The following is a 9,507-nucleotide window of genomic DNA, read 5'->3' as shown; positions in this document are numbered from 1 at the left end:
TAGATCCCGCCACGACGCTTTGCTTGCAACTGCACCAGCTTACTGCTCCTCCATTCAAAATATACACGTATCCGGTTTGTGACTTCGAGTCATCCAGATCTGTGTCGAAGCTAGCGTCGACGTAACCCTTTACGACGAGCTCTTCGTCACCTCCATAAACGAGAAACATATCCTTAGTCCTCTTCAGGTACTTCAGGATATTCTTGACCGCTGTCCAGTGTTCCATGCCGGGATTACTTTGGTACCTTCCTACCAAACTTACGGCAAGGTTTACATCAGGTCTGGTACACAGCATGGCATACATAATAGACCCTATGGCCGAGGCATAGGGGATGACACTCATCTTTTCTATATCTTCTGCCGTGGTCGGGCATTGAGCCTTGCTCAATTGCACACCTTGCAATACAGGCAAGAACCCCTTCTTGGACTGATCCATACTGAACTTCTTCAATATCTTGTCAAGGTATGTACTCTGTGAAAGACCAATGAGGCGTCTTGATCTATCTCTATAGATCTTGATGCCTAATATATAAGCAGCTTCTCCAAGGTCCTTCATTGAAAAACACTTATTCAAATAGGCCTTTATACTTTCCAAGAATTCTATATCATTTCCCATCAACAGTATGTCATCCACATATAATATGAGAAATGCTACAGAGCTCCCACTCACTTTCTTGTAAACACAGGCTTCTCCATAAGTCTGTGTGAACCCAAACGCTTTGATCATCTCATCAAAGCGAATGTTCCAACTCCGAGATGCTTGCACCAGCCCATAGATTGAGCGTTGGAGCTTGCATACTTTGTTAGCATTCTTAGGATCGACAAAACCTTCCGGCTGCATCATATACAACTCTTCCTTAAGGAAGCCGTTAAGGAATGCCGTTTTGACGTCCATCTGCCATATCTCATAATCATAGTATGCGGCAATTGCTAACATGATTCGGACGGACTTCAGCTTCGCTACGGGTGAGAAAGTCTCATCGTAGTCAACCCCTTGAACTTGTCGATAACCCTTAGCGACAAGTCGAGCTTTGTAGATGGTCACATTACCATCTGCGTCCGTCTTCTTCTTAAAGATCCATTTGTTTTCTATGGCTCGCCGCTCATCGGGCAAGTCTGTCAAAGTCCATACTTTGTTTTCATACATGGATTCTATCTCGGATTTCATGGCTTCTAGCCATTTGTCGGAATCCGGGCCCGCCATCGCTTCTTCATAGTTCGAAGGTTCACCGTTGTCTAACAACATGATTTCCAGGACAGGGTTGCCGTACCACTCTGGTGTGGAACGTGTCCTTGTGGACCTACGAAGTTCAGTAACTTGATCCGAAGCTTCATGATCATCATCATTAACTTCCTCCCCAGTCGGTGTAGGCACCACAGGAACATTTTCCCGCGCTGCGCTACTTTCCGGTTCGGAAGGGGTGACTATCACCTCATCAAGTTCCACTTTCCTCCCACTCAATTCTTTCGAGAGAAACTCCTTCTCTAGAAAGGACCCGTTCTTGGCAACGAAGATCTTGCCCTCGGATCTGAGGTAGAAGGTATACCCAATAGTTTCCTTAGGGTATCCTATGAAGACGCATTTTTCCGACTTGGGTTCGAGCTTTTCAGGTTGAAGTTTCTTGACATAAGCATCGCATCCCCAAACTTTTAGAAACGACAGCTTAGGTTTCTTCCCAAACCATAATTCATACGGTGTCGTCTCAACGGATTTCGACGGAGCCCTATTTAAAGTGAATGCGGCAGTCTCTAAAGCATAGCCCCAAAATGAGAGCGGTAAATCGGTAAGAGACATCATAGATCGCACCATATCCAATAGAGTGCGATTACGACGTTCGGACACACCGTTTCTCTGAGGTGTTCCAGGCGGCGTGAGTTGTGAAACTATTCCACATTTCCTTAAGTGTGTACCAAATTCGTGACTTAAATATTCTCCACCACGATCTGATCGTAAGAATTTTATTTTCCTGTCACGTTGATTCTCGACTTCACTCTGAAATTCCTTGAACTTTTCAAAGGTTTCAGACTTGTGTTTCATTAGGTAGACATACCCATATCTACTTAAATCATCAGTGAGAGTGAGAACATAACGATATCCTCCGCGAGCCTCAACACTCATTGGACCGCACACATCGGTATGTATGATTTCCAATAAGTTGGTTGCTCGCTCCATTGTTCCGGAGAACGGAGTCTTGGTCATCTTACCCATGAGGCATGGTTCGCACGTGTCAAATGATTCGTAATCAAGAGACTCCAAAAGTCCATCTGCATGGAGCTTCTTCATGCGCTTGACACCAATGTGACCAAGGCGGCAGTGCCACAAGTATGTGGGACTATCGTTATCAACTTTACATCTTTTGGTATTCACACTATGAATATGTGTAACATCACGTTCGAGATTCATCAAAAATAAACCATTGACCAGCGGGGCATGACCATAAAACATATCTCTCAAATAAACAGAACAACCATTATTCTCGGATTTAAATGAGTAGCCATCTCGAATTAAACGAGATCCAGATACAATGTTCATGCTCAAAGCTGGCACTAAATAACAATTATTGAGGTTTAAAACTAATCCCGTGGGTAGATGCAGAGGTAGCGTGCCGACGGCGATCACATCGACCTTGGAACCATTCCCGACGCGCATCGTCACCTCGTCCTTCGCCAGTCTCCGTTTATTCCGTAGTTCCTGTTTTGAGTTACAAATATGAGCAACCGCACCGGTATCAAATACCCAGGAGCTACTACGAGTACTGGTAAGGTACACATCAATTACATGTATATCACATATACCTTTGGTGTTGCCGGCCTTCTTCTTGTCCGCTAAGTATTTGGGGCAGTTCCGCTTCCAGTGACCACTTCCCTTGCAATAAAAGCACTCAGTCTCGGGCTTGGGTCCATTCTTTGACTTCTTCCCGGTAACTGGTTTACCGGGCGCGGCAACTCCCTTGCCGTCCTTCTTGAAGTTCTTCTTACCCTTGCCCTTCTTGAACTTAGTGGTTTTATTCACCATCAACACTTGATGTTCTTTTCTGATCTCTACCTCAGCTGATTTCAGCATTGAATATACCTCAGGAATGGTCTTTTCCATCCCCTGCATATTGAAGTTCATCACAAAGCTCTTGTAGCTTGGTGGAAGCGACTGGAGGATTCTGTCAATGACCGCGTCATCCGGGAGATTGACTCCCAGCTGAGACAAGCGGTTATGCAACCCAGACATTCTGAGTATGTGCTCACTAACAGAACTGTTCTCCTCCATTTTACAGCTGAAGAACTTGTCGGAGACATCATATCTCTCGACCCGGGCATGAGCTTGAAAAACCAGTTTCAGCTCCTCGAACATCTCGTATGCTCCATGTTTCTCAAAACGCTTTTGGAGACCCGGTTCTAAGCTGTAAAGCATGCCGCACTGAACGAGGGAGTAATCATCAGCACGTGATTGCCAAGCGTTCATAACGTCTTGGTTCTCTGGGATTGGTGCTTCACCTAGCGGTGCTTCTAAGACATAATCTTTCTTGGCTACTATGAGGATGATCCTCAGGTTCCGGACCCAGTCCGTATAGTTGCTGCCATCATCTTTCAGCTTGGTTTTCTCTAGGAACGCGTTGAAATTGAGGACAACGTTGGCCATTAGATCTACAAGACATAGTGTAAAGATTTTAGACTAAGTTCATGATAATTAAGTTCATCTAATCAAATTATTTAATGAACTCCCACTCAGATAGACATCCCTCTCGTCATCTAAGTGAAACATGATCCGAGTTTAACTAGGCCGTGTCCGATCATCACGTGAGACGGACTAGTCAAGATCGGTGAACATCTCCATGTTGATCGTATCTTCTATACGACTCATGCTCGACCTTTCGGTCCTCCGTGTTCCGAGGCCATGTCTGTACATGCTAGGCTCGTCAAGTCAACCTAAGTGTATTGCGTGTGTTCCGAGGCCATGTCTGTACATGCTAGGCTCGTCAACACCCGTTGTATTCGAACGTTAGAATCTATCACACCCGATCATCACGTGGTGCTTCGAAACAACGAACCTTCGCAACGGTGCACAGTTAGGGTGAACACTTTCTTGAAATTATTATAAGGGATCATCTTACTTACTACCGTCGTTCTAAGCAAATAAGATGCAAAAACATGATAAACATCACATGCAATCAAATAGTGACATGATATGGCCAATATCATTATGCTCCTTTGATCTCCATCTTCGGGGCACCATGATCATCTTCGTCACCGGCATGACACCATGATCTCCATCATCATGATCTCCATCATTGTGTCTTCATGAAGTCGTCACGCCAACGATTACTTCTACTTCTATGGCTAACGCGTTTAGCAACAAAGTAAAGTAATTTACATGGCGTTATTCAATGACACGCAGGTCATGCAAAATAATAAAGACAACTCCTATGGCTCCTGCCGGTTGTCATACTCATCGACATGCAAGTCGTGATTCCTATTACAAGAATATGATCAATCTCATACATCACATATATCATTCATCACATCTTCTGGCCATATCACATCACATAGCACTTGCTGCAAAAACAAGTTAGACGTCCTCTAATTGTTGTTGCAAGTTTTTACGTGGTTTGTAGGTTTCTAGCAAGAACGTTTTCTTACCTACGTATGACCACAACGTGATTTGCCAATTTCTATTTACCCTTCATAAGGACCCTTTTCATCGAATCCGTTCCGACTAAAGTAGGAGAGACAGACACCCGCTAGCCACCTTATGCAACTAGTGCATGTCAGTCGGTGGAACCTGTCTCACGTAAGCGTACGTGTAAGGTCGGTCCGGGCCGCTTCATCCTACAATGCCGCCGAAACAAGAAACGACTAGTAGCGGCAAGAAGAATTGGCAAACTCAACGCCCACAACTGCTTTGTGTTCTACTCGTGCATAGTAACTACGCATAGGCCTGGCTCATGATGCCACTGTTGGGAATCGTAGCATAATTTAAAAAATTTCTACGCTCACCAAGATGCATCTATGGAGTCTACTAGCAACGAGGGGAAAGGAGTGCATCTACATACCCTTGTAGATCGCGAGCGGAAGCGTTCCAATGAACGTGGATGACGGAGTCATACTCGCCGTGATCCAAATCACCGATGACCGAGTGCCGAACGGACGGCACCTCCGCGTTCAACACACGTACGGTGCAGCGACGTCTCCTCCTTCTTGATCCAGCAAGGGGGAAGGAGAGGTTGATGGAGATCCAGCAGCACGACGGCGTGGTGGTGGATGTAGCGGGTCTCGGCAGGGCTTTGCCAAGCTTCTGCGAGAGAGAGAGAGGTGTTGCAGGGGAGGAGGGAGGCGCCCAAGGCTGTAGGTTGCTGCCCTCCTCCCCCCTTTATATAGGCCCCCTGGGGGGGCGCCGGCCCAGGGAGATGGGATCTCCAAGGGGGGGCGGCGGCCAAAGGGGGGGAAGGGGTGCCTTGCCCCCCAAGGCAAGGGGGAAGCTCCCCCCTAGGGTTCCCAACCCTAGGCGCATGGGGGGAGGCCCAAGGGGGGCGCCCCAGCCCACTAAGGGCTGGTTCCCTTCCACTTTCAGCCCACGGGGCCCTCCGGGATAGGTGGCCCCACCCGGTGGACCCCCGGGACCCTTCCGGTGGTCCCGGTACAATACCGGTAACCCCCGAAACTTTCCCGGTGGCCGAAACTTGACTTCCTATATATAATTCTTCACCTCCGGACCATTCCGGAACCTCTCGTGACGTCCGGGATCTCATCCGGGACTCCGAACAACTTTCGGGTTTCCGCATACATATATCTCTACAACCCTAGCGTCACCGAACCTTAAGTGTGTAGACCCTACGGGTTCGGGAGACATGCAGACATGACCGAGACGCCTCTCCGGTCAATAACCAACAGCGGGATCTGGATACCCATGTTGGCTCCCACATGTTCCACGATGATCTCATCGGATGAACCACGGTGTCGAGGATTCAATCAATCCGTATGCAATTCCCTTTGTCAATCGGTATGTTACTTGCCCGAGATTCGATCGTCGGTATCCCAATACCTTGTTCAATCTCGTTACCGGCAAGTCTCTTTACTCGTACCGCAATGCATGATCCCGTGACTAACGCCTTAGTCACATTGAGCTCATTATGATGATGCATTACCGAGTGGGCCCAGAGATACCTCTCCGTCACACGGAGTGACAAATCCCAGTCTCGATCCGTGCCAACCCAACAGACACTTTCGGAGATACCCGTAGTGCACCTTTATAGTCACCCAGTTACGTTGTGACGTTTGGCACACCCAAAGCACTCCTACGGTATCCGGGAGTTGCACGATCTCATGGTCTAAGGAAAAGATACTTGACATTGGAAAAGCTCTAGCAAACGAAACTACACGATCTTTTATGCTATGCTTAGGATTGGGTCTTGTCCATCACATCATTTTCCTAATGATGTGATCCCGTTATCAATGACATCCAATGTCCATAGTCAGGAAACCATGACTATCTGTTGATCAACGAGCTAGTCAACTAGAGGCTTACTAGGGACATGTTGTGGTCTATGTATTCACACATGTATTACGATTTCCAGACAATACAATTATAGCATGAATAATAGACAATTACCATGAACAAAGAAATATAATAATAACCATTTATTATTGCCTCTAGGGCATATTTCCAACAAGTACTTCTTTTGATTCGGCTGTGCTCCCCTATTCAGCGCATGTTTGGCAGCCTATACTCAAACTTGTGTGTAGGATGGATGCAAGTTTTGGTTTTGGGAAGAAGAATACATCAATCTATTGATAGCACACAATTTGGTAGATGCTCGTGCACTCCTTGCTAGAATAGAGGCTAGAGATGAGACTAGACATGATATTAGATGTGAAGGATTGTCTATTTCTTTAGAATCGAAGAAGAAAGAAGTGTGCAAGCTCGAGAAGCCATAGATCAACAATGAAGACATAGAGAGGATATTAATACAATTAATGGGAGCAGTTATGGAAATTGGATATCTTTTAAAATGTCGAATTGTGGTTCTTCTTTTCTTTGGTCTTGCCCTCCTAGCAAAGAATTGGTGAATGTACTTCCCTGTATCAAAATGTCGTTGATGAAATAAAGAACTATGCTAGAAGGCCGGTGGCCGTATTAATTACGTTGGTTCTGAATTTTTCTTCATTTATTGGGCTCATCTCATTTTCTTCGTAACTGTCTTATTTTCACTTCTTTCCACCACATGTTCACATTCCAAGGTTCATTAAATTGATGCATGCAAGGATTGAAAGAAACCAACCTGTGCATGTATCCATTCCTACTCATCTAGTGGTCGTCCATGAATATATTGTAATTAAACAGATTATGGTTTGAGTAATTTTGTAAACTATGAGATGGAGTACTACATTTCTCCACTCATGATCTGCCTTGGTTGATGAGATTTCAAATTTATGCCCTATAAACCGGAAAGTAGTGAGTAGTTAAATTTTTTGGTCAAACTTTGACAAAAAATATATGACGTGGCGTAAAAACTTGGACTGAGGTAGTACCCTCTTTGTATAGGTGTTAGGTCGTCTTACGAAAATCATATATTCCCAAAATGTTGAGGTGGCGTCCATTAACTTTGCATCTCAATCACCTCCTAGCCTTGTTGCTAGTGAGCGTTACTTACTCTGCCTTGTTATCTCCCCTGGAAAACCTATGCATGCAGCACAACTATGTGTTGATTAGTCAAGGAATCAAAGCCAACTTGCATGCGAGTTAATACGTGGCCTGCATGGTAGCTAAAATGGCATCTCTTAATTGTTGTGATTAATTGTTGCGTTTAGCGAGAGAAATCAGGGCTTTAATTGGAGGAAGGACAGGTCAAGTTTCTCCTTCTCCTCCAATCTGCTTGCACCTTGGTCCCGCTACACCTTCTAACGTGACTTATACACCTAGACCGAGGGACTAGTATGAGATACGGTGGCACACTGACTTAGGCCGAATACAAGTGCCCAAAATTATTGGAAGAGAGCAAACTGTACTTACAAAATAAGTAAAATTGACTTTATCGTTTTTTCTGAAATGGAGGCAAAAGATGTGCCTCATCCATTAAATAAGAGGAGAATAGAGTTTGATAGTTTGGAAGTGACCCTACAAATAAATGGCATGACAATTACTCTCAATACAGGAATAAGGAACTTTGCCGTCTGCCAAGGCTGACGGCAAAGGCCTTTGCCATCAGCCAGCAAATGGCAACACATCCGGCTGAAAAAACTACAACAAAGGGCTCTTTGTCGTCTGCTGGCAGACGACAAAGATGCAAAGGCCTTTGCCGTCTGCCAGCAGACGACAAAGACCCTGGACAGCACACATGGTAGGTTAGGTCCATTAGGGGGTTAACGGTGTGCTTTGCCGTCTGCCAGCAGACGACAAAGACCTTTGCATCTTTGCCGTCTGCCAGCAGACGACATAGCATGCCACATGGCAGCTACTTGGGCTGGCCTATTTGGGCATGCTATGTCGTCTGCTGGAAAGACGGCAAAGATGTAAAGGTCTTTGTCATCTGCTAGCAGATGGCAAAGCTGCCAAATAGGCCAGCCCAGTGCACCCCGGGTTGCACAGGTAGCTGCCACGTGGTAGCTTTGTCGTCTGCTGGCTGAGGGCAAGGCTCTTTGCCGTCTGCCAGCAGACGGCAAAGAGCCTGTACAACCCCTGTTTTTTCTTAAATTCATTGAATTTCATTTCATAGATATATATATATATATACAAGTTTCCAACAACATATATATATATAAGAAGTTTCCAACAACATATATATAACAAGTTTCGAACAACATATATATAACAAGTTTCCAAGAACAAGTTATCCAACAATATATCCAACGTAAAATGGTTTCATCCATACATACATATCCAACATCAAGTATGCAACAAGTTTCCAAAAACAAAAAAGAAGCACAAGGAGAAGAGTAGACTCCATGAATGCAAGCTCCTCATCTAAAGCAAATCTGCAAATTGGGAAAGAAGAAAGTTACAAGAAGAAGAAGAAGAAGACTAGCTAGAAGAAGAAGAAAAAGAAGAAGAAGAAGAATTTTTCTTCTCTTTCTTTTTCTCCTCTCCTCTTTTTTATCTTCTTCTTCTTCTATCTAAGGTAGGTAAAATGCCATTTTTAGCTAAGCTAGGTAGAAATGCTAAGTGTAGGTCATTTTAGAGCTAAGCTAGGTAAATAGGTCATTTTGGAGCTTAGTAAGGTTATTTTGTCATTTTGGCGGAAAATAAGTTAAGTCTATGTCATTTTGGAGCTAAACTAAGGTTATCATGCCATTTTTACCTAAGTATGCTAAGTATGTCATAAATGAACTGAAAAAGCTATGTATAGGTCATTTTTTAGCTAACGTAGGTAGTTATGCCATTTTTGAGCTAACTAAGCATATTTTGTCATTTTGGAGGAAAAAATGCTAAGTTGTCACGACCCCGATCCTAAGTCACACCGATCTCGCATGTAACACATCATATCACTTTGCTGCCTGACGCACGGTATTCCCACGGGT

Source organism: Triticum aestivum, chromosome 4D, assembly GCF_018294505.1.
Source record: "Triticum aestivum cultivar Chinese Spring chromosome 4D, IWGSC CS RefSeq v2.1, whole genome shotgun sequence".
Taxonomy (NCBI): domain Eukaryota; kingdom Viridiplantae; phylum Streptophyta; class Magnoliopsida; order Poales; family Poaceae; genus Triticum; species Triticum aestivum.
Note: the sequence above shows the minus strand (reverse complement) of the source record.